General features: G+C 44.8%; 1 long non-coding RNA gene across 1 annotated transcript; it reads right to left on the bottom strand.

The window, feature by feature from the left end:
- Nucleotides 1-10,901: 10,901 nt before the first annotated feature.
- Nucleotides 10,902-22,522, bottom strand: LOC135971656 (uncharacterized). Its single transcript, XR_010587906.1, has 3 exons — nt 22,134-22,522; nt 21,705-21,954; nt 10,902-14,164 (listed from the first exon to the last, which is right to left on the bottom strand). It is a non-coding gene; the product is annotated as an uncharacterized lncRNA (long non-coding RNA).
- Between the last annotated feature and the right edge of the window lie 4,147 nt (nt 22,523-26,669).

Below are 26,669 nucleotides of genomic sequence, written 5' to 3' on the forward strand. Positions count from 1 at the left end.
TTTCTGTTATTGATTTCTAGTTTGATTCCATTGTGCTTCAAAAAAAAAAATCCTGTATTATTTCAATGTTTTATTTACTAAGTTTTTATTTTAATAGGCCAGAATATGATCTATGTGGCTATATGTTCTGTGGGCACTAGAACCGTATGTATTATGCTATTGCTGGGCACAGTGTTCTACAAATGTTAGAGATCCTGTCAGTTGATGGTGTTGTTGAGTTCTTTTATGTTTTTGCTAATTTTTTCTCTAGTTGTTCTATCAATTGTTGAGAAGAAGGTATTGAAATCTCCAAATATAATTGTGGATGTGTGTGTTTCTCCTTTTAGTTCTTATTTCACATGTTTTTGCAGCTCTTTTGTTTGGTACATGCACATTTAGGATTGCCATGTTTTCTTGTTGGATTAACCCTTTTATAACTGTAATTTCCCTCTCTGTCTTTGGTTATTTTATTTTCTCTAAAGTCTACCTTCTTTGCTATCAACATAGCTACTCCTGCTCTCTTTTGTTGATATTGCATGCAATATCTTTTTCTATTCTTTTACTTTCAACCTACCTGTATCATTAATTTGAGGTGAATTTCTTTTTGACAACATATTATTGAGTCATGAGTTTTCTCATACACTCTGCCAATTTGTTTCTTAATCAGTCATCACATCATTTACATTTGATGTAATTATTGATATGTTGGGGCTTTTTATTTTTCATTTCCTGTTACTTCTGTTTTTAGTTTCTCTGGTTTCTTTTTTCTTTTATTTCAAAAGGCACTGGGGGAACAGATAGTGTTTGATTACATGAATAAGTTCGTTAGTGGTGATTTCTGAGATTTTGGTGCACCCATTACCTGAGCAGTGTACACTGTACCCAATGTGTAGTTTTTTATCACCCCCTCCCACTCTTTCCCCCAAATCCCCAAATTCCATTGTATCATTCTTATGTCTTTGCGTCCTCATAGCTTAGCTCCCATTTGTGAGTGAGAACATACAATATTTGGTTTTCCATTCCTGAGTTACTTCACTCAGAATAATGGCCTGCCCTTCCATCCAGGTTGCTGAAAATGCTGAGCATTTCTATGGCTGAGTAGTATTCTATGGCATATATATACCACATCTTCTTTATCCACTTGGTGACTGATGGACATTTGAGCTGGTTCCATATTTTTGCAATTACAAATTGTGCTGCTATAAACATACATGTGCAAGTATCTTTTTTGTATAATGACTTCTTTTCCTCTGGGTAGTGGGATTGCTGGATCAAATAGTAGATCTACTTTAGTTCTTTAAGGAATTGCCACATTGTTTTCCATAGTGGTTGTACTAGTTTACATTCTTACCAACAGTGTAGAAATGTTCCCTTTTCACCACATCCACGCCAACATCTATTATTTTATGATTTTTTATGATTTTTTGATTATGGCCTTTCTTGCAGGCGTAAGGATGACATTGTGGTTTTGATTTGCATTTCCCTGATAATTAGTAATGTTGAGCATTTTTTCATATGTTTGTTGGCCATTTGTATATCTTCTTTTGAAAATTGTCTATTCATGTCCTTAACCCACTTTTTGATGGGACTGTTGTTCTTTTTCTTGCTGATTTGTTTGAGTTCTTTGTAGATTCTGGATATTAGTCCTTTGTCAGATGTATGGATTGTGAAGATTTTCTCCCACTCTGTGGATTGTCTGTTTACTCTGCTGATTATTTCTTTTGCTGTGCAGAAGCTTTTTAGTTTAATTAAGTCCCATCTATTTATCTTTGTTTTTGTTGTGTTTGCTTTTGGGTTCTTGGTCATGAACTTATGTCTAGAAGGGTTTCTCCAGTGTGATCTTCTAGAATTTTTATGGTTTCAGGTCTTAGATTTAAGTCTTCAATCCATTTTGAGTTGATTTTTATATAAGGTGAGAGATGAAGATCCAGTTGCATTCTTCTACATGTGGCTTGCCAATTATCCCAGCACCCTTTGTTGAATAAGGTGTTCTTTCCCCACTTTATGTTTTTGTTTGCTTTGTCAAAGATTAGAGAACTGTAAGTACTTGGCTTTATTTCTGTGTTCTCTTTTCTGCTCCATTGATCTATATGCATGTTTTCATACCAGTACCATGCTGTTTTGGTGACTCTGGCCTTATAGTATAGTTTGAAGTCAGGTAATGTAATGCCTCCAGATTTGTTCTTTTTGCTTAGTATTGCTTTGGCTATGCAGGCTCTTTTTTTGGTTCCATATGAATTTTAGGATTTTTTGTTCCTAGATCTGTGAAGAATGATAGTGGTATTTTGATAGGAATTGCACGGAATTTGTAGGTTGCTTTTTGCAGTATGGTCATTTTCACAATACTGATTCTACCCACCCATGAGCATAAAATATGTTTTCATTTGTTTATGTCATCCATGATTTCTTTCAGCAGTATTTTGTAGTTTTCCTTGTAGAGGTCTTTCGCCTCCTTGGTTAAGTATATTCCCAAGTTTTTGTTTGTTTGTTTGTTTGTTTTGTTTTGTTTGTTTGTTTTTGCAGCTACTGTAAAGTGGGTTGAGTTCTTAATTTGATTCTCATCTTGGTCGCTACTGGGGTATAGCAGGGCTACTGATTTGTACTGTGTACATTAATTTTGTACCCTGAAGCTTTGTTAAATTCATTTACCACTTCTAGGAGCTTTTTGGATGAGTCTTTAGGGTTTTCTAGGTATACAATTATGTCATCGGCAAACAGAGACAGTTTGACTTCCTCTTTACTGATTTGGATGCCCTTTATTTCTTTCTCTTGTATGATTGCTCTGGCTAGGATTTCCAGTACTATGTTGAATAGAAGTGGTGAAAGTGGGCATCCTTGTCTTGTTCCAGTTCTCATGGGAAGTGCTTTCAATTTTTCCCACTTCATTATAATGTTGGCTGTGGGTTTGTCATAGATAGCTTTTATTACCTTAGGGTATGTCCCTTCTATGCCGATTTTTCTGAGGGTTTTAACCATAAAGGGACACTGGATTTTGTCAAATGCTTTTTCTGTGTCTCTTGGGTGGATGTTAAACCATCCCTGTGTCCCTGCTGTAAAACCCACTTGGTCATGGTGGACTATCTTTTTCATATGCTGTTGGATTCAGTTAACTAGTATTTTGTTGAGGATTTTTGCATCTATGTTCATCAGGGATATTTGTCTGTAGCTTTTTTGTTATATATTTTCCTGATTTTGGTATTAGGGTGATACCAGCTTCATCGAATGATTTAGGGAGGATTCCCTCTTTCTCCATGTTTGGAATACTCTCAATAGGATTGGTACCAATTCTTCTTTGAATATCTGATTGACAGAATTCAGCTGTGAATCTGTCTGGTCCTGGACCTTTTTTGTTGGCAACTTTTTAATTACCATTTTAATCTCACTGCTTGCTATTTGTCTGTTCAGAGTTTCTATTTCTTCCTGGTTTAATCTAGGAGGGTTGTATATTTCCAGGAATTTATTCATCTTCTCTAGGTTTTCTAGTTTATGCACATAAAGATGTTCCTAGTAGCCTTGAATGATCTTTTGCATTTCTGTGGTGTCAGTTGTAATATCTCCCCTTATATTTCTAATTGGGCTTATTTGAAATACAAGCCCTTTTCTGTCTTCTTTTCTTGGTTAATATCACTAATGGTCTATCAATTTGATTTATCTTTTCGAAGAACCAGATTTTTGTTTCATTTAATTTTTATTGTGTTGTCTGTTTCAATTTCATTTAGTTCTGCTCTGGTCTTGATTATTTATTTTCTTCTGCTGGGTTTGGGATTGGTTTGTTCTTGTTTCTCTTGCTCCTTGAAGTATGACCTTGGATTGTTTATCTGTGCTCTTTCATGCTTTTTGATGTAGGCATTTAATGCTATGAACTTTCCTCTTACCACTGCCTTTGCTGTATCCCAAATGTTTTGATAGGTTGTGTCGCTGTTATCATGCAGTAGAAAGAGTTTTAAAATTTCCATCTTGATACCATTGTTGACCCAGTGATCAATCAGGAGCAGGTTATTTAATTTCCATGTATTTGTATGATTTTGAGGGTATTGAGATAGAAGGTATTATTCTATTCATCATGCTATTTGTTGCCTGAATACCTTGTTTTTTTTTTTCATTGTGTTGTTGTTTTATAGGTTCTGTGAGATTTATGCTTTAAGGAGATTCTATTTTGGTGTATTTTGAGGATTTGTTTCAAGATTTAGAGCTCCTTTTAGCAGTTCTTGTGTGCTGGCTTGGTAGTGTTCTCTCAGCATTTGTTTGTCTGAAAAAGATATCTTTTCTTCATTTATGAATCTTAGTTACATTGGATACAAAATTCTTGGCTGGTAATTGTTTTGTTTAAGGAGACTAAAGATAGGACCCCAATCCCTTCTAGTTTGTAGTGTTTTTGCTGAGAAATATGATAGGTTTTCCTTTAGAGATTACCTGATGCTTTTGCCTCACAGCTCTTATGATTTTTTTCCTTCATCTTGACTTTAGATAACCTGATGACTATGTGCCTAGGCGAGTATCACCCTAACACCAAAATCAGGACAAGACAGAACAACAACAACAAAACTACAGACCAATATCCCTGATGAACATAGATGGAAAAATCCTCAACAAAATACTAGTTAACTGAATCCAACAGCATATGAAAAAGATAGTCCACCATGATAAAGTGTTGCAGGGATGATTTAATCTCATGATCTTTTTGTGACAAATTTCCCAGGCATTTTTTGAGCTGCTTCTATTTGGATGTCTAGATCTCTAGCAAGGCTGGGGAAGTTTTCCTCTATTCCCTCAAATATGTTTTCCAAACTTGTAGTTTTCCCTTCTTCCTCTGGAACACCAATCATTCTTAGGTTTAGTCATTTAACATAATCCCAAACTTCTTGGAATCCTTGATTTTTTTTTTTAATTCTTTTTTCTTTGTCTTTGTTGGATTGGATTAACTTGAAAGCCTTGTCCTCTGGCTCTGAAGTTCTTTCTTCTACTTGTTCAATTCCCTTGTTGAGACTTTCTAATGCATTTTACAGTTCTCTAAGTTTGTCCTTCATTTCCAGAGTTATGATTGCTTTTTATTTATGCTATTTCGCTGGACATTTTCCCATTATATTCTGTATCTTTTTTTTATTTCTTTAAGTTGGACTTCATCTTTCTCTGGTGCCACCTTGATTGGCTTAATAGTCGACCTTCTAAATTCTTTTTCTGGCACTTCAGAGATTTCATCTTGGTTTGGACCCATTGCTGGTGAGCTAGTGTGATCTTTTGGGGGTGTTAAAGAACCTTGTTTTGTCATATTATTAGAATTGTTTTTCTGGTTCCTTCTCATTTGGGTAGACTATATCAGAGAGAAAATCTGGGACTGAAGGGCTGCTGTTCAGATTATTTTGTCCCATGGGGTACTCCCTTAATGTGCTGCTCTCCCCTTTTCCCTAGAAGTAAGGCTTCCTGAGAGCTAAACTGCAGTGCTTGTTATTTCTCTTCTGAATCTAGTCACCTAGCACAGCTACTGGGCTCTGGTCTGGTACTGGGGAGTGTCTGCAGAGTCCTGTGATGTGATCCATCTTCAGATTTCTCAGTCATGCACCTGCTCTGATGGAGGCAGCAGGGGAGTGAAGAGGACTCTGACAGGGTCCTTTGTATTTTTATTAAGGCGCACTGGTTTTGCCATGGTTGGCTTCCTGCCAGGAGGTGGCGCTTTCAAGATCGCATCAGCTACAGTAGTGTAGGGAGGATCAGAAGGTGGGTGGGGCCATAGAGGTCCCAAGATATATTATGTCCTTTGTCTTTGGAGTTCCTCTGCTGTCCTATGGAGCCTTCAGCTGCAATCCATCTTCTTCAAAGGGTTTGTGGATTATCTCGGCTTTCCTGGTATGTTCCTGCAGTAGTTCTTGGAGCCAACGTTGATAATGTGGGTCTCCATACACTGCTCTGTCCATCCAAGTGGGAGCTGCAAGTTAGTCCTGTCTCCTATCTGCCGTTTTCCCTCCCAGATCCCCAGTGTCTCTGCTTTCTTTTTCCTGCCTTCCTGTGAGCTAAGTGAACATTGTTTTAGACTTATACTTTTATTTACCTATAGTGTTATTAAGTGAATCTTATTTTTTTCTCTTTTGGTGAATATCGGTATAGGTTTTTAAGTGGTTGTTTTGGGTATTAAATTATATATACATAACTTATCAGTCTACTGATGTCAACATTTTGCCAATTTGAATGAAGTATGTTAATCTTACCTTCCCTTACATCTCTCTGTCCTATACCATTTACAGTATAAGTAACTATTTCTTCTACAGTACATTTAAAACTTCATCAATGATGTTATAATTTTTATTTCAATTCTCAAACATAATTTAGAAAACTCGAAATGTGAAGAAAAATGTAGTATATTTAACCTAGCTCTCCACTCATTCTATTGTTCTTTCTTCTTTCCTGATGTTCTAAGATTTTGTCTTTTATCTTTTATCTCTCAAACACTTTCTTTGAGATTTTCCTTTAGCCACTCTCTTATGGTAGGTCTGCTGGCAACAAATTTTCTTGGTTCTCATTTATTTGACAATGACTTGATTTCCCCCTAATTCCTGAAGGATATTTTCTCTAGATATGTAATTTTGGGTTGGGACCTAAGAGATCAAAATAGATGCCCCTTTATCAACTAAGATGAACCCCAAAGTTAAGGTGAGTCACCTTCAGGTCGAGGAAAGGCTCAGCTGGCATGGCAACTTTCTAAATTCATACAACCAAAAGAAAATCACACTCTTGCTAAACTCCCTAACAATAGGAGCTATGGGGCAAATTCTCAGGCCCTTCTTAACTTTGATTTACAATCCAGATGACTACAACTTTGAATAGACAGAGGACTGGCCTTACAGACATTATTTCCTGATAAGCAACTGCAGACCTTAAGCCAGTTTCAGCAGCTTATAGAGACTGCATACAAATGGTGTTTGCCCCCTATATTTCACCTTTTGATGTAAAGAGCCAGATTCCACTCTATTTTAATGCTAAAAGCCTACCCCAAAGTGAACATGGGATATGTATTACATATATATTTACCCATTGCACATGTGCCTAACTTCCCTCATTAATATGAACAGATTTTCCTCTAACTCTGCCGAATATGTTTGACTCTACTGCGTGATACAGGCCCTGTAAGACATAAAACTCAACCTTCCCTTTTCCTCTTCAAAGAGAGAGCACCTTCAGTCCACACCAGACTGTCTCTTCCCAGTTTACAAATTGGTATTGCTGGTAAAGCTCTCCTTTCTACCATGTAGCCATCCTGGGTGGTCTTTGCATGACAGCATTGACAGTTCTTTTCTTTCGGCACTTGTTAAATGTTGTGCCACTTCCTTCTAGCTAGCCTCCGTGGTTTCTAATGAGAAATGTTCTCTTTTAGATTTTTTTTTTCCTCTATAGATAAGATGTTTTTCTCTTGCTGCTTTCAAGCTTTTTTTCTTTGTCTTTAGTTTTCACAAGTTTGATTATGATGCATCTTGGCATGGATTTCCTTTAATTTATTCGTTTTGGAGCTCCCTCAGCTTTTTGAATCTGTCTTTTGCCAAGTTTCTGTCTTTTGCCAAGTTTGGGGTTTTTTTTTTTTTTTTCAGCTGTTATTTCTTCAAGTAATTATTAAGTTACACTCTCTTTCTTTCTGGGATTCTGATGACACAAATGTTAGATCTTCTATTATCTAGTTCTCCAGGTCACTGAAATGATGCTTATTTTTTTCCAGTCTACTTTGTTTAGATTGGGTAATTTCCATTGTTCTGTCTTCAAGTTCACTGTTTTTTTCTTCTGGCCCCTCCATTATGCTGTTGACCCCATCCACTGAGCTTTTTATTCCCAATGCCATATTTTTAAGTTTTTTTCTTCTATTTTTTTCTTCATGTCTTTTCTTTCTTGAGATTTTCCATTTGTTACTGAGACTTTTTCAGTTTTCACTTGTTTCAAATGTGTTTATAATTGCTCATTCAAGCATTTTTATCATGGCTGCTTGAAAAATCTTTGTAGGATAATTCTAACATCTCTGTCATCTTAGTGTTAGTGTCTATTGTTTTCTTCATTTAAGTTGAGATTTTCCAGGTTCTTCGTATAGCAAGTGATTTTCAGTTAAATCCCAGACACTTTGAGTATTATGTTATGACAGCTTGAATCTTATTTAAACCTTCCATTTTAGCTGGCTTTCTCTGACACTACTCCTGCAAATGAAGAGAAATCACTGCCTTGTTATTGTCAAGCCCAGATTCCCTTCTGGCCTTCATTGACACCAAGAAGGGAAAGGACTCCTTGTTACTGCTGGGCAGTGGTGGGAATTCCAGCTGCCTACTAGCCCTGGCTGGGACGGGCAGGAGTGCTTCACCACTGTTCTCCACGTGGCCTCTGCTGACACTGCAGGTGGGAGGGGGTGCCTCATAACTGCTTAGCATAGATGAAAGCCCTAGCTTCCTGCACAGCCATCTCTGACACCTCTGCATCATGGGAGCTGGAGCACCTTGCTCCAAGCCTGATCAGGGTGGAAGTCTACACTCACCCATTCGGCATGGGTGGAAGGTGCCAAAGTTTTTCTGTAGAGTTTGGTTGGAGCAGCAGTCACTAACTAAATGTTTTCCATCCTTCTAGGCTTCCCCTTTCCTGGTCCTTTGATTAAAGAGAGAAAGCTTTTGTTGTTGTTGTTGTCTGTAGCCATTGGTGTTTCCAGTTTGCCTGCTTCTTTAAGCTCCACGTCTGAGATATGTGATGCAAAAGGAGAGCCCAGGGAACTCATCATAGTCATTCCCTGGGTCCTGAGGTCCCTGGACCATTGCCTTCTTCCCTCAATCTTTTGGATTCTTCTTATGCTGCTTTTATTTATAATAACCCGTGTTTTTCATTGCACTTAGTAAGAGGAGTAGGGATAGTATGTCTATGCCATCTTCCTGGACAATTTGCATTTTCAAGTGTGAATTTTCCTGTATCTACCCAGGATTGGGCACCTAAGTTGATTTACCACACAACAAAGAGGCTGCTCTTTAAATGTATTGCAGATCTCCATGACCACATTATATTGCTTTGCTTCTGAGGAGAAATTGCAGGGCAGAAACCATCCAAATTTTACTTTAGAGTTAGGATGTAGAACCATGGTATAAAACCCATGAATACATAAGACAATTTACTGAGAATTTCAGGGTACTAATCAATTCTTTCTGATTTGATTCTTACACAAGTCTCAGAACAAATTGCTGTATTAAATATTATTATTATCATTTTTATTTTGGAGATAGAGGTAGAATTAGAGTGATGCTGAGCATGTTTCAGAACCCCCACTTTCATGGGCCTTTCTGAATCCCTAGTTCACATGGTTACACATTTTATACAATCTACAAGAATAAGGGATTTTATTTGTAGTTGGTTATGACTACTTTTTGTTGCCATTCTGATATCCTCTCCATTGCATGTCCCCTCTTGTTAGGTAGTGTTTTGAAGTGGCTATGAACAGTTTGGGGATTCATTAAGGGGAAGGGAGTGGGGGATACATTTAATTCAGGTTTAATGAGATGTATTTATGTGATTCATACTCACTTCCATCTATAGTTAAATTGTTGGAAGTTATCTGGTATGAAAAAGTTTCAAAAATTTCGTTACTGCCCACTGTTGTTGACTTGCTGGGCAATGTAACAAGAAAATATTGATGACTAATTGGATAACAAATGTTATCAATTCAAAGTATATTTCAGGCTGGGCACAGTGGCTCACGCCTGTAATCCCAGCACTTTGGGAGGCTGAGGTGGGCCGATTGCCTGAGCTCTGGAGTTAAAGACCACCCTGGGCAACATGGTGAAACCCTGTCTCTACTAAAGTACAAAAAATTAGCTGGGCATGGTGGCGCGCGTCGGTAATCCCAGCTACGCGGGAGGCTGAGGCGGGAGAATTGCTTGAGCCCAGGCAGGGGAGGTTGCAGTGAGCTGAGATCACACCACTGCACTCCAGCCCAGGTGACAGAGTGAGACTCTGTCTCAAAAAACAAACAAACAAACACACAAACACACAAACAAAAAACGTATATTTCAGATAGGCCATTGCTCAAGAAAACTTGAAATGTCCTGAAATCTCACAGCTCAGATATCTCAGAAACTGGATAAGGATTTCTCTAAACTTGAAATAATCCAAAACTTTACATGACATTTTGTTAATGACAAGGTATGAAGCTGAAAACTTTTCTAAACTATCAATAAAAAATATCAAATTTTAGGCCAGGCGCGGTGGCTCATGCCTGGAATCCCAGCACTTTGGGAAGCTGAGGCAGGCAGATCACATGAGGTCAGGAGATGGAGACTAGCCTGGCTAACATGGTGAAACCCCATTTCTACTAAAAATATAAAAAATTAGCCAGGCGTGGTGGCATATGCCCATAATCCCAGCTACTCAGGAGGCTGAGGCAGGAGAATCGTTTGAACCCTGGAGGCAGAGGTTGCAGTGAGCCAAGATCGTGCCATTGCACTCCAGCTTGGGCAACAAGAACAAAATTCCATCTCAAAAAAAAAAAAAAAAATCAAATTTTAATGAACAGTGTTAAAGGAAAGCCTCATTTATCTTTTAATTCTGTCTATAGAAAATGCCATTGCAAAATATTGTCAAGAGCATAAGAAAGAAGTGTCCTAGAGGTATGTTGAAGTAGAAAATTAATTTGTAAAATTTTATATTTTTTAGATATTGTGATATTTGAGGTTTAAAATGTATTAATTTCTTGGATTTATTTTCCCATTAAATATTCACCTTTGTATGTAGTTTTGTTTGTAAAACTTTATATTCTTTTACTTTATAGGATCTTTCAACAATAGAAGCGTTGGGCCCCACACAGCTGGATGTGCTTGTGTGCAGGCCTTTCTTCAGGTCCGTAGACATCCACGGCACCGGCCAGGGGCCTGGTTGGAACCAACGGAAGCCAATCAATTTGGTTTCAGCAGGAGGGGATTTATTGATTAGTTTCAGAAATCTCACAGTTCTGTTGGGGAGGATTGAAGGACTCAACTCTGGGCAGTGCCTCTGGAACCACAGAATCGTAAAGCCGGCCTTCCTGCCCTAAAGGCCACCCTGCCTCCGCCATGCTGTTCCTGCATTCTCCACATGGATGCCCACCCTGCGTGGTGCTTCCTGACCCCATTCTGAGCCACAAACTCACACAGTGTCTGATGGGCAGGTGCCAAGTCAGGCTGGGAAAAGATGTCAGTGTGAAAGGCAGGGTTGACAAAGTAGGGGGTTGTGAAAATGTCTAGAACACTTGTAAAAAGATGATGGGCCTCCCTACTGACCAATGTCCACTACACCTACTACATAACAAGAATCCTCTGGGTTTCAAGCACAGATGGGTAAATAAGGCAGAGTCCCAACTTCCAGAACGCCCAGGAGCGTGGGGCAGACACAGTGGTACCCAGACACCCCAAAGGAGAGCGTAAGGGTTCCGGCCACAGGTGCCATACTCAGACTGTGATTTATGGGAAGGGAGGACCATGGACTGGCGATTTTCCAGCTGATTGGTCATGAGAGAGTAGAGTCAAGGGTTGTCCTCACGGGCACCAGGGCAGACAATCTCCAGCTTAGAGTTACTGTTGCTGCTGTGGCTACTGCCTCGGGAATTCTCAGTTTCTGGTAAATGTTACATTCCATCACATTTGCAAAAAAGAAGAGAGATTTAAAAACCTAAAAATATAGTATATACCAAACAGGCTCTTCTTCCCTCACCCACATAGGCACAGAATATAAATTAAGGTGTTCTTTCAGAGTTTCTAAATTTGTATATATCTACAGGATGAAGAAATGAAAGGATAACTAAAATTTTATTTCAAAAATACAATCTCCCAGCAGATGAAACAAAAAACATTTGTTAGGAAACATTTGTTCCTTCTGTAATGCAGGATGGGGAGAGAATGCACAAAATAATAATGATTATTTCAAATATAGAGACCACGAAGACAGAAATAGGTAGAAAGATGCTGCTGATCCAACTCGATATTGAAACTGTTTTCCCTTGTGCTGGGATATCATCTGCTTTGGAAAAGGGCCAAAGAAAGTGGCATTAGGTTCCGTAATATACATGACAGGCCCTGGATACCTATCATGTCTGTTGTTTGGAAATTAAAAGACTAAGTGTTTCTGAGACATTCTGATTTTTCAATCAGTCACGCCCATCAGCCCCTGAAGTCCACCTGCCAGATTCCAGGTTCAGATATTTGGTCTGGAAAATGTGATCACTATAACTTAGAGGTAATCAAGAAGACAATGGATTTGCTGAGTTATTACTCTACACCAGACCCCAAGCATTGCTTTTCATGAGGCATCTCACTCCCTCCTCTTCGCCCCACTGGGAGGTGGCTCCAATGACAACCTGGCTTCCCATTTCAGTGAAGAGACAAACACCATCAGAAAGTGCTTCTGTAAGTCTCCACCCACCCCTTTCCGTGCCTGCTCATCTTCCCACCCATCCTTCCCACCTAAAGCCAGCCCTCTGCCTACACACCAGACATTGGCTTCTGCCTGCTCAAGGATGTGTCCAGCAGGGCTTGCTTCTCTCTCCTGCATTATTCGTTTCCCCTTTGCCGGATCATTCCCATCAGACACATGGATGAAGCTTAGACACTCCTTCCCCCAGTCCTCTCCGGCTACTGTTTCTTCTTCCCCTTTACAGCATAATTGAGGAATGCGAAGGAGCATTATTCTCCCAGTCCTCTCCTCCAGCATAAACAGAGCCCACACTACTCAGCTTCCCTCACCCTCCTCATCCCATGGAAATGACTCTAGTCAAAGTCACTAGATGCCCCTCTACTGGCACTCCTAATGTGAACTCTCAGTCCTTATCTCACATGACTCATTGGCACCATGGGAACCAACTGGTCTCTGACTCCTATATAAAGCACTTTCCCCAGGAGGCTCCCAGGACTATGTACTTTTCCAGCTCTCTTCCAGACCCCCATCCATTCTTCAGGCTCCTTAGTCTTTCCTCCTCAGCGCCCAGGCCTCTTGATGTCATTGTGCCTTGGCTCAAGTTGGCCATCTTCTCCCCTGAATTGCAGTACCCCTGAGGCCTTCCATCCACCATGGCAGTGAACTTGGAAGTGTGTTCTCCTCAGGCAATCCTTCAGATGAGACTGCAGCCCCTTCTGACACTTTGATTGTAGCCTTGACAAGTGAGAGTCCTTGAGTCAGAAGCAGCAAGCAAAGTCATACCTAGATTCTCACCCAGAAAAACTGAGAGATAATAAATGTTTGTGTTTTTAAAGTTTTAGAGTAATTTATTGCACAGCAATAGATAATACATTCTTCCATGACCTAAGCTTTGCCCTATTCAAGCTTCGAAGCTTTTCCCTAATTCCAGCATTCTGGCATCTAGAGGATAAATCTGTGCCTTCCTCAGTAGGTTCCCAGAATATAAGACAGGTTTGATTTTAGAAAGAAGATAATTTCTGGCTGAGTGTGGTGTTTTATGCCTGTAATCCCAGCACTTTGGGAGGCTGAGGCAGAATAATTGCTTGAGACCAGGAGTTCAAGACCAACCTGGGCAACATAGCGAGATCCTATCTCAAAAAAAAAAAAAAAAAACTAAAAAGTTAGGCATGGTAGTGTCCACCTGTAGTCCCAGCTATTTAGGAGACAGAGGACTGGGGATCACATGAGCCTAACAGTTCAAAGCTGCAGTGAGCTATGATCAAGCCACTGCACTGCAGCCTGGACAATAGAGCAAGACCCAGTCTCTATAATTTTTTTTTTTTTAAAGAAAGGTGATCACTTTAGATAAGCAACTTTCTCCATGTGTTATGTTATTAGAGATTTAAACTGGACTCAGAGTTCAGCAGAGAGGAGGAATCTGTGTCCACTAACGTCTTGTTTTCTCTTCCTGCATGATTTGCAGCAACTTTGAAAACTCCCTTTTTCTTTGTGTGCCAAAAAGGCTGGCTTCTCAGTCTCATTCCCGAGTAGCCTTCTCTGGGTTATGGAAGGACTCGACTTGCCTCTGGAGGAGGGCTACACACAGGTGTCCACCTCCTCACATATCTTGTAGGACCATGGCATGAGGCAGAGCCCTGGCCAAGTATTCCATGAACAAGATCCAGCTGAAGTAATTTTTGCTTTCCAAGATCCAAAATGTATCCAGTCATGGCAATAAAAGCTTCATCTTAAGTTCCAGTGGGGTTGGCTGCTTGGAGTGCTCTGCGGAGAAGGATGTAAAGGCCAAGTTCACACTCTGTGGGAAAGAATGCCATGGTCAGTGATCAGCTAGTGATGTCTGTCATGATCACAGGGATGGGAAGTGGAGGCAGGCTTTCCACTGATGATGCTCCCTCCATTTCTTACAAAATCTTTTACCTTTGTCCTGAAGGCCTTTTGAATGAGCTCTGCATCCAGCTGAATCTAGGTGTTTTTTAAAACAGAAAGGGCACAATCGGAAATGGCAGCCCAAGGCCCACCCAACCCAGGTTAGGTCCCACTGATCTTGTCAACTGTTCATTCAAGAAAGGAAAGGCAGTTGAGTGCAGTAGCTCACGCCTGTAATCCCAGCACTTTGGGAGGCTGAAGTGGGCAGATCACCTGAGGTCAGGAGTTCGAGACCAGCCTGGTCAACATAGTGAAACCCCATCTCTACTAAAAAAATAAAATTAAATTAAAAAATCAGCCGGGTGTGGTGGTGTGGATCTGTAATCCCAGCTACTCAAGAAGCTGAGGCATGAGAATTGCTTGAACCCGGGAGGCAGAGGTTGCAGTGAGCCAAGCCGAGATGGTGCCACTGCACTCTCGCCTGGGCAACAGAGTGAGACTCCTTCTCAAAAAAAAAAAAGGAAGGAAAGGCAGGCTAGATGGGAGGTCCGGGAAGTTAGGCAGGAACCTGCAGGCTTGTGTTGGGTGGGAACATGGGGGTGATAGTAACCTGACATAGACCAGCCATAGGCAGTGAAGACAGAGAGAGCAACAACCCCCCATCGATGGACTGTATTGGGAAGAAATGCAGAAAACTCACAGCCTCATCTTCCGCTGAAAGACAGGCATCCATGGAAGTGGTTGACCCAGATCCATTTAACCGTCTGTGGATGGACATAGCTGACCACTGTGGCTGACAGGCTCATCGTAGAGCTCGGGGCTGCAAGGTCCACCCTTGGGTGCAAAGAACACTTTACCATTTCAGGGGCCTCAGGCTCCCTCTACCTCCCTACTGGAAATAAGTATTAAGCAGTGGTGGGCTGATAAATGCTCAACAGCTGGCCCTCTGGAGGAAAAGATTGTGTGTGCGTGCGCGTGTGTGTGTCTGTGTGTGTGTGGTGTAGGTACGCATATAAATGAAGAGATAATTTATTATAAATGTTACTGATATAAAGAATGTATAACAAAACATAATAAAACATACCATATCCTTTATTATAAGCTGCATATAGTTGATTGGTCCTCACAGAATGCCTTTGTTGAGCTTTTCCAAACTCTTGTATCTGCAGCCTATGTCTGATTGCATATAATGACTAAGTGTGCTTTACACATAAGGGTTGGCTATTTTCTTTTCATTTCATTTTCACGAGGGTGATATTTTCATTTATGTTAACAAGTAAGACAAAAGGGAGACAATGAAGGCAAATATCAGAAGTTCACTTATTCATCAATATCACAAGTAACTTCCTTGCTGAATCAATTGGTCCTCACAGAATGCCTTTGTTGAGCTTTTCCAAACTCTTGTATCTGCAGCCTATGTCTGATTGCATATAATGACTAAGTGTGCTTTACACATAAGGGTTGGCTATTTTCTTTTCATTTCATTTTCACAAGGGTGATATTTTCATTTATGTTAACAAGTAAGACAAAAGGGAGACAATGAAGGCAAATATCAGAAGTTCACTTATTCATCAATATCACAAGTAACTTCCTTGCTGAATCAATCAGGCCACAGTTTTTAAGTACTGGAAGAATACATCCTCAATTTTTTTGCTTGTCACAATATAGGGGTGCATCAGTGTAGTAGGTTAAATAATGGCCCACAAATAATATATCCAGATCTAAATCTATGAAGCCTGTGAATGTATCTTATGTGGCAAAAGGGACTTTGCAGATGCGATTGAGTTAAGGATCTTTAGAAGGAGACATTATCCTAGATTACCTGGGTGGGTCCCAAATGCAATCACAAATGTCCTTATAAGAGAAGGGTAGAGAGAGATCTGACATAGAAGAGAAGGCCATGAGAAGACAACATGGAGAGAGTTTTGAAGATGCTAAGCCACTGCCTTTGAAGGCAGAGGAAGAGGCCATGAGCCAAGGAATGCAGCTCTAGAAGCTGGAAAGGCAAGGAAACAGAACCCCCTGGAGCCTCTGGAGGGAGTGGCCCTCATGGCACCCTGGTTCCATCCTAGTGAAACTGATTTGGGACTTCTGATCTCCAAAACTGTAAGAGAACAAATGTGCCTTGTTGTAAACACCACGTTTTTGGTAATTTGTTACAGCAGCCACAGGAAGCTCACGCAGTCAGTTTTCAATTTATTGCATCTCAGCTCTGAATGCACCTTTCAATATGTGCTTTAGGACAAAGATTGGAACCTTTTAACCATGTCGCCTTTAAAGTGAACATGATGTGAAGCTTTCTCAGTAGACGGTGGTGAAAGGACTTTCCTGCAATTTCCAGGTGGCAGGGAAGGGTCAGCCATGCGGAGACTCTATCCCATGGAGTCTACCAGAGACTCAGGGACAGAACACAATGACTCTGTGGCCATGCCTGGTGATGACTGTCTAGACAACAGCTGGTCCCAACCTCCCCACACAGCCTGCCACTTCCTCTGCAACCTGCCCACCCCCCATGCAACTTCAGCACCCAGAAGGCCTTCTGCCCTGGGGGCACTTGGATTCCCACTGCAGTCCATGCCTTTGGTTACTAATCACCTGCTCCCTGCCTGCCCTCCAGAGGGCAGCCTATTGTGTGTCCGCCAACTCCAAACCAGCTGCAGCTGTGCTCTGGCTAAACTTCATTGTTATCCAGTGGCTGAACCACACCCTCTCCAGCTAAGTCTGAACCCCTAACAACTTCATTTTTACTTTGGTAGCTCCCTCAGCCCTAGGATACTGCATAGAGCTTCTTTTTATCTTACTCTTCTCTTTTTTTTTTTTTTTTTTTTTTTTGAGATGGAGTCTTGTTCTGTTGCCCAAGCTGGAGTGTGGGAGTGTGATCTTGGCTCACTGCAACCTCTACCTCCTGGGTTCAAGTGATTCTCCTGCCTCACCCTCCCAAGTAGCTGGGATTACAGGCACCTGCCACCACGCCTGGCTAATTTTTGTATTTTTGGTCGGGATAGGGTTTCACCATGTTGGTCAGCCTGGTCTCGAACTCCTGACCTCATGATTCTCCCACCTTGGCCTCCCAAAGTGCTGGATTACAGGCGTGAGCCACTGCACCCGGCCTATCTTACTCTTTTATAACAGTTAATAATTTTAACTTAAATTTCCCCTGTTTAACCTACTGTGTGATTTCTGTCTCCCGATTAGACCCAGACTGCTACCAATGGCCCCAGACACAACCCACTTGTAAGGTGAATCTGTATTATTAACAATTTTTTATTACTTTCTTAAGTCTAGAAAATCAACAAAACAATAACACCAGCTCTGATTTGCAGTGTTTGCCAATTTCCATGGTGTAAATACTCCTATCATGGCCAATCCCAAGCTTTGAATGTGACATAACAGATTGTGGGCTTGGGAAGAGATGCCCAGTAGCCACCATTTTATACTCTTCCCACTGTATTGATATAATAGATGCAAGTAACCCTCAAAGCACAGAAAATAGCAAAAGTAGTACAACTCATTAGGAATAGATGTTTGTTAACACATTTGATTTTAAGTTCATGTGATTAATTGTGAATAATGCCTTTATTTACAACTGGCTCACAAAATCGGAGAATATTTAACACTTGGTTCCATTGAATGTTACAAGCCAGCTCCAGCACAGCACTGGGATTAAGGGCCCCCAGCAACAAACCAGGGGGAGCTCCGCATTCTTTGGGCAATTGCTGGCTCCCTCTGGCATCAAGACAGGTCTTCGGTTCGGCCTGCGGCATTGGGACAGGATGGTGGAGGAGGGACAGAGGAGAGGGTGCAGACAAGAGTTTCTCTGTTGCAGGCTTCACTCAGCACCTCCCATTGCTCCTGTTTTCTGCCCTGCCATTGATGCCCTTTCATTTCCTGGCCTGAGCATGGAGACAGCAGCCTTCCCCTGGACCCTTTCCAGGATGGTCAGACCTGCCATTTGCCATGCATCTGAGAGTCCTTGTGGTCATGGCTGCTGCTCTTTTGCCCCCAGTTGAGGTCACTGAAGGAGACAGTGAGGGAGTGGCTGTAGGTATGGTGGTTAGGAGTCTAGTCCCGACATTACTCCTGGCTGGTGGAAACACTGTGGGCCAGTCGGTCACATTCCCAGACCTGAGGCCCCACCTGTGCGGTGAGGGTGGGCCTGATGCGACCCTGAGGACTGATGACCCTGAGACTTCTTCCAGCTCCAGGATGAAGTCTTGCCTCAGGTCCACCTTGATGGCAGGCACAGCGATGCCACCTCCCAGGATCTGGCAGCTGCAGGGGCATCAGCAGGTGCTGCGGTCCTGCTGGGGAAGCCTATCCCTGGGAACTGGCCCCAAACCCTGATCTCAGGACCTGCCATCAGATAGCTCAGCCTTCGCCAAGAGAAAACAAAACGCAGGCAGGTCATCTGATCTTCCTCTTCCACTTTCCCAGGGACCAACCAGCCTCTATAATAAAACCCAGAGGAGACAGTCCCTTCCAGAGATAAACCCTTCCCAAGCCCTCCCCGCTACTAGGGAAACGCTGGGTGCTGGGCGGCTGGCAGGGAGCCCCAAGAGCTCTCCGCCAAGGGGACTGGGCTGGTGGGGCCAAGGTCCCAGCGGCTGCCTGCCCAGAGCCTGTGCTAATTAGGGAAGAGAGCTACACTCTGCTTTGGCGCACATCACGACAGAGGGGACACCTTGGGGTCGGGGGTCAGCATGAGGGATGTCTTTAAGGTTCAGTGTGCAGACAGGACCAACATCTCCCACAAGCAAAATGCTAAGGGAAGACCCCAGAAACAGCAAGTCCAGGACATGTGAGTATGGGGGTGATGCAGAGAGCCTCAAAGTACCCAAGGACAGGGTCGGAAAGACCTGAGGTGAGCGGACCCCCCTGGCCTGGGATGCAGCCTGTAGATTGTGGGACCAGTGGCAGTCCCCTCCTCACAGGTGCAGTCCTTCCCTTCCTGTGTCACCCTCTGCACACCCCTCTCCATTCCTGCTGTCATGCTGGGGCCAATGTCCCGGGTCTAACTAGTGAAGCCTTTGCAAGCTCCACGCTACGTTCTTAGAGAGATCCTGCTCAAAAGCAGTGCTCAGAGCGGACTTTCTTAGAAGAGACTCTCTTTTCTCTGACGCCCTTCAACAGTGCCCTGCCCCCACCCCACCCCCTACTTGCTCATTTTATCACCTGCCCCTCCTCCCCACTGTTCCTCTAGGCCTCAACCAAAGGCCCTCCTTCGGGTCATCCTTTCTTCCTTGAAACAGCGTCTGATGTCTGACCTAGTTCAAGAAAGCAGTTGCTCAGTGTCGGAGGAGTCCAGTCTGTGGTCTGCCCTGGCCACCCCTAGCTGCGTCTCCCTGTGCTTAAACAAAGTGTCACTAAGTCATGAATTCAAGGGCCTGTTAGTGGCTTGGCTTCCATATTCCCCCTTTCATGGTCTCACTAGGGAAAGGTAGATGAAAGAGCCGGGCACGGTGGCTCATGCCTGTAATCCCAGCGCTTTGGGAGGCCGAGGTGGGTGGATCACGAGGTCAGGAGATCAAGACCATCCTGGCCAACATGGTGAAACCCCGTCTCTACTAATATACAAAAAATTAGCTGGGCGTGGTGGTGCGCACCTGTACTCGGGAGGCTGAGGAAGGGGAATCGCTTGAACCTGGGAGGCGGAGGTTGCAGTGAGCAGAGATTGCACCACTGCACTCCAGCCTGGCGACAGAGCAAGACTCCATCTCAAAAAAAAAAAAAAGAAAGAAAGAAGAATAAAGCATAAAGCTAAAATCTAACTCGCTAGGTTATTCAGGAGGCAGAGAGGACAGAAATTACAAATAAATATTGATATGTATACATATACCCGTACTGTACATAGGCATGTGTGTATACACGTGCATATGACTGTATATTATACATATACATGTGTGTGTACGTGTGTGTGCACATGTGTGCAAATGTGTGTATATGTACATATGTATTTATACACACACATATCAACTCCTGTAAATGCACAAGGCTCAACCTGACCTGTCATTAACCAAACACCAGGCAGTGCCTTCCCAGAACATTCTACCCTCCAGGCAGAGTGCCTCCGTGACAGGCAAGGCAGGTGGCCAGCTGCAGGCGCCAGGCCAATAGGATGAATGTCTCAGGTTTTCACGACCCTGGTGGCAGGGCAGGCCACTGTGGGCCCTGCTCTCTTCTCACCTTGCTGTCACTTTAGTCACCATAGGTGCTGAGGACTCTCAGTTTGCACTTCCAGCCCAATGGCTCCTGGGCTCTAGACCCAGAGACTCAGCACTGCTCGACATCTGCTCCGGGCCCAAAAGTCCCCTCTACCGTCCTCCTCCCACTGTGCATCCAGAAGCCTGGGTGCTCCCGGACACTCCTACTCCCCACTTGCCCATCTCCCACCATCTGCTTGTTTTTCACTCCTAAACAGTCCTTGCATCCAGCCACTTGTCGGCATCACCACTACGCTGGGTCATACCCACTCTCACTCTCCAATTAGTGCAGCCAGGCTGCTCTTTGCAGAACTTAACTCTCATCCCACCGGCTGTGGCTGCCCAGCTCCTAAGGTGGCACTAGGGCCCTGGATGGGCCCTGCAAAGGCTGTGAACCGCAGAGAGCTCCCCCTCTCCTATCCCCAAGCTCAGGGCTGGTCCCTCCTCTGTCCTCCAATGCCCCAGCCTCCTCTCTGGGTGACTGCTATATTACCACCCGACCCCTGTTCCCCAGGGTAGGGACTTTCTTAGAAGAGACTCTCCAGACAGCCAAGCACAATTGGAAACATCGCCTCCTCAGATCTTCCAAACTGAGGCTTGGTGAGCACTTCATTGACAAATGTTTGAAATTCCAAAGATGACCTCTATGGGTGCTAGGGAGGGGACCTGGGGCTTGACTGAGGCCCTGGCCCTGGTGAGTGAGGCCTTCTAGCCGGACACCTCCGGATATTAGCTGGGAGAAGAGCCAAGGCCAGTTGAGGCCCCAGCTTGCTTTCTGGCCTCTCCTGTGTGTCCAGATCCCATAAAAACCATGGGTGACCCCTGTGCAGGGGCTGGGGCTGCTGGGACTGTGCATGGTCCCCCCAAGCCCGATGAGGTGCATTTCCCAGGCATGGCGGCACCTTCCTGGGGCTGTCCCTTGTGCATGCACTCGTACTCCAGCAGTCTCTGGTTCCTCTACCTTTCTCTAGTGGCCCTCGGGCTGAGAAACCATGAGAGTGAGTCCAAAGCAGGCAGCAGCCTTAAAGAAATGCCAGCCCACCTCCTCCCCACCAGGTGTCCAAAAGAGCTGCATGTTGGATGCAGGGGTCTGTGCAGCCCTCCCCTCTCTCCTGGCACATCCCAGATGGGGAGCAGATTTGCCTGGGCAGGTCTGCATGGGGGGTGTGCTCCCTGGACCAGCAGTCACTGGTGCAGACACCCAGGCCTGGCATCCCCTGTTCCTAATTCACATGAAGGTGCCTTTAGTGTAATGATGGCTCCACCTACTTGCATAAGGACTGAGGCATCGGCCAGGAAAAGAGGAAAAGACGTCAGGCTTGGCCAGCTCCATCTAGCAAGACATTCCAGGTCACTGGGGAAAGGGCTTTTCACTAAAGCCTCAGGGAGCCTTTGAAACATGAGAAGCACAGCTTGGAGACAAGCCAACAGAGCATGTGACAGTGAGGAGGCAGCCATGCACATTGTCACCCAAGCCCCAGGCCACAGTGTCTCACGGGAGAGAGACTTTCCTGCAGCACTGGGTGTTGGGGGTACGGAAGAGAACAAACTTAATCCTGGGCTCTTATAGGAAGCCCTGACAAGCCCCAGAAGTAGCGCACTGGGGACTGCAGGAAGGGTCCCAGTGGCACTGGGGAACCCGAATTTCCACAAATGCTTGCTTCCCACCAACCGGCCTCCGGGTCCCACACGCCTCACCTGTTGTTCCAGTCTCTGCGCCTGCTCGCATCTCTGGGGAGTCACCCGGTGGGGCTCCCCAGTCCCCGCAGCAGCATTTCCCTCTGACTCCCAGGGCCCTGCTCTCCCTTCTGTGCTCAGCAGTTGTTTCGGATTGGGAGTCAGGAGGCCGTTCCCACACTTGAAACAAGGCTGCAAGAGGAGCCTGAGCAGAAACAGCACATCCCCAGGGCAAGGTGACATGTTCATTGCCCTTGCGCCCTTCCTCCTTCCCCAGGAGCAGGTCTCCTGGCCACTCTGACTGCAGGGGGACTGCTGCCATTTATCAGTCTTCAAATTTGTGCCTGAATCACCTGCTTCCAACTCCTCAAATACAGACTGGCTTAGCTCAACCCGACTAAGACCAAATTAGGAAGGGTCACTATATTCCACGGGACTCCACCAGAGCCCAGGGAGCCAGGCAGAGGGCAGGAGGATCAGGTCACCAAAGGTCACCTACACACAAGCCCGTACTGGTGACATCATCATGGATGGAGGAGATGGGCTGGCAGTTTTTAAGGCTGGCCCCCTGCTTGGGACACATTCTGCTGGTTTCTAAGCCTATGGGCCACTGGGGAGAGCTGGAAGGAGCCAGGGACAGCCACAGGGAGGTGCCACCACACCTGGGAAACACCTTGTGGGTCTGGGCTGCAAGTGATCACCCACAGTCCCAGCCCCTACACAGGGGTTGCTCCTGTTCCTTATGCGGTCCCGACACCCAGGCACCAGGACACGCTCTTCCACGGATGCAGGTAAGATAAGAAACCACCCTCAGGACTCTCTTACATGTCTCTTCACACCTGTGCACAAAGAAATAGGCAAAAGATCTCCTCCCAACCTGCAGTGACCTCAAAATTCCATACCCAAGACCAGGGTTACTTAAATAATTTGAGCTCTGCAATAGAAACCTCCAAAGCCACCAAAAGAAGCAGAGCATGCTGGTGAGCAGCTGTGAGTAGTAGCTGAGATTCATGACAGTTCCGTAGTAGGACTCGGGAAAATGCTTGTGTGTGTGTAGCAGGCTGTGATGGGGCCTGTGGTCCCAGCTGAGGCCCCCACACTGAGAGCAATAAGAGCTGAGTGTCTCACATCTTAAGGATGCCGGTCCATGCACGAGAGCAGATGGTCTATGAGACCTTAACAGGGGCTATCCCATCCAGGCAGACTTGCCAAGAGGTCCCTAAGCCACTTTGAGCCCTTCTAGAAGGGTGAGTTTGATCAGGGAGCTGGTGAGGGAGGAGTCCTTGTAGAGGAAATTCGGGGACAGTTTGACAGGAGCTTTGGGGATGTCAACCTTGCTCCTACTATGGGGAGTGCAGAAGGGGGCTTCCCGCCCACCTCTCCTCACATCTGCCCCACCTCAGCCCAGAGCAGAGGCAGGGAGGAGAGCCTTGAGGAGCCTGGCCCTGGAGCTGGGTGCACTGACTGGCTCTTGCCCTGAGTGGAAGAGGGAGGCTGGCCTAGAGGGGCCGCAGGGGAACAGCAGAGTTGCTCAGCAGGACAAAGGAGACACTGCGGAAGGGGTCTGAGTTCAGGTCATCTTGACTGGCGTCCTCAGCATGGCCCATCATGAGGCAAAACTCTAAACACTGCATCAAAGTCTGGGAAGGGAATGGGTTGTTTGGTCCTTGGCTAGAGTCCTGCCAGCTGTCCTGTGCCCTCTAAGTATTGCATACACTGTGGACGTAGTGTCCCCTCTGCCTGGTCCTCCTATGTGAAATCCCCTTCCCAGCCAGCCAGCCCCCCAATCTGCCCTCCTGACCCCACCCTTGAGACCCTATCTGGGGTGGCTTAGCTCTTCTGCAAGACCTGTGTCTGGGCTTCCCTCCACCCCAGCTCAGATCCTCCCAGGGGCCCATGCCCATGTCAGTAGAATGCATGAAGGACGCCCAAGCCCATTCGGTCCCAGGTGCCTCCTTCGAGACAGAGCCATGCAAGCAGGCAAAGCCACTCCCTGAGCCCTGGAAGCCTCCAAAAGGGATGTGGTCACAGCCTTCCGCGCCTTCAGGGGCAGGAACCAGAGGAAGAGCAGGCCACATGCAGACTCCGCAGGAATGAATGGACAGAGTTGGGAGGAGAGGGGAGTTTCTTGGAAGTAAACTCTCCCTGACATTGAGATAACTGGTTGAGTGTCCCATCCACAGAGTACGTGCCTGTTAGCAGGGCAGGAGGCCAGAGGGTGCGGACTCGGAAACCTGCCCAAGCTCACGAGGGACTCCACTGCTCACAGAGCAAGTAGCCTGACTTGTTCAGCTTGGAATCTTGGCTGGGACCACTGGGGTCAGCAAAGTAGATCTAGGAGAAGTCCCATATAATATCAGACTATCAGGATCCAATAGAATATATGTGATATTGAGCTCATTGCATAAAAGCTACAAGTAAACATTGGGTTTAGGCCACTCAGGGAAAAACGACAGAGCCTCATTTCCATAAGGAACTGGCCTCATTTGAAGGCTTTCCACCCTGCCTCTCTCCTCACCTCCCCCGCGCTCCTTTCCTGCTTCATAAACTTTCACCACTGCCATCGACCAAAAAACAAACAGAGACTTGGAAACCCCATGTACAACATGTACACTGCGATCTGATTGATTGCAGTTGGGTAAACTAAAATGTAGCTTACCAGCCAGGGGAGGCGTGATGTGTGAGTGTGCGTATGCACGTGTGAGTGTGACTGCGAGTGAGTGTGTGTGTGTGATGGTGATGATAGAGGATAAGGCATAGTCCCTTATCCTGTATCTGAGAAGATTCGTGGTTTGAATCTGACAAATCTGTTAATTGCAGGATGAATGGCTCTGGCTGCTGTGAGCCCATTACCCTCAGATCATACATCATAAAGGAGACCTTGTGGAAAGAGTGAGTTTACTGACTGACATCTCATTAATTCAGCTCTGGCAGGAAACAATGAAATCTAACTTTTCTAGATATCATGAGATACCCCTGTAATCACTCAAGCTTACAAATGCGTGTTTTGTTGGAAACATTTTTATCCTTAACTAAAGTATTCAAAGCACAATTTAATTTTCCTTCAGACTCTGGGTCCTTGCTGTGGAAGATGCGTCATTCCTTGGGGCTGCAATCAGGATGACTCCGACAGGGTGCCCACTTGGCCCCTACAGAAAAATGACTCTAGGTCAACCGCTTCTTGCAGCCTCGCATCTTACTCATAATGGTCAGTTGTAACCGTGTGGATGAAGCGATTCACAGTGGCACACGGGGATCAATTACAGCAAAATGGCCAAGGTGAACATCATACTAATCAATTGAACTGCTCTGGCTCAGCTGACACATAATCGATTGTGTCGTAATCCATCTAGTTAAAAGTTTGCAGAAGCAAGGAGAGGGGGCTGGAGCCAGATCCAGGGAAGCAGGAGTTTGCACCCGTCTCTTAACCCTGGGCAGCCACAGGTCTATGTTGTGGGGCCAATGTTATTATATCTGCAAGCTCTGACCGAATTTACACACCACAGCCCTCTTGGAGTTACTGGTTGGCTCTGACCCCACCATATTCCGTGCGAGATTTGATGTGGCAGCCACTTGTTGCCGTGTGCCTGGAGTCCTTACCCGCCAGGCAGCCCTCTGAGCTCCACTGGCTGCACTGGGAAACCAGATATTAAACAGATGGCTGCATGTCAGGGGTATTTGCAGCTGGCGGGCCATGCTTATCTGCGGAAATGCTGGCATTTGCACTGTTCTGTTTCTGCGGTTGCCTCCAGGACCTGGAGGACCAGTACTCCCCGGCTGCTGATGCTCGTTTAGGGATCCAGACTGAACCAAGAGCCAGGAGCTGCAAAGCTGAGGCCCAAACCCTGGCTCTTGGTGACTGTCACCCTGGAGGGCCTGGTAAGCTGTGGAAATAAAGATAGGTCATTGCTGCTAATAACAGTAAAAGCACAAAAGGTGGCAAACGTTTTGTGTTTGTAAATTAGAGTGGATTATAAATATCATATGAAGAGATCTCAAATTGTGTTTTTACATAGATTGTGTCATTTGCAATCCCATGAGGTAGCTACTGATAATCCCTCCATTTTACAGATGAAGAAACTGAGGCCTTGGTTAGCTACAGACCACACTGATTTATCTGAGAGCTCTGGGGCCTTGGCTTCCCACCAATTTGCCAACCGCCTCCTTGTGAGCCGCCTCTCCCCACCTCCTTCCACCTCCCACCCCAAGTCTGTTACTTGCTCGCTTGCCTCCTGGTGGAGGAGAGAGAGGGCTGGAGTTACACTGCCCCGCCAGCCAGGACCGTACCCTGCAACTTCTCTCATCAGGGTTACCGACCAGAAAAGATTTTTAGTGTCTGATTTGATTATCTACTTACAAATGCTTTCATGATGATTACATCAAAAATTAGCTGACTTATCTTTTCTCTAAGAATTTCCTTTCCTACATGACCAACATTAGCCGTCCCCATATCCACGACACACTGTGGCTGACCCCAAAGGGCCAGGCCAGTTAGGAGTGGCGTTTGGCTGCCGGTGGCCAACTGTGGCTTAAACAAGAAAGAATTTTTCTCTCTGG

This window comes from Macaca fascicularis, chromosome 7 (genome assembly GCF_037993035.2).
Source record: "Macaca fascicularis isolate 582-1 chromosome 7, T2T-MFA8v1.1".
NCBI classification, from domain to species: domain Eukaryota; kingdom Metazoa; phylum Chordata; class Mammalia; order Primates; family Cercopithecidae; genus Macaca; species Macaca fascicularis.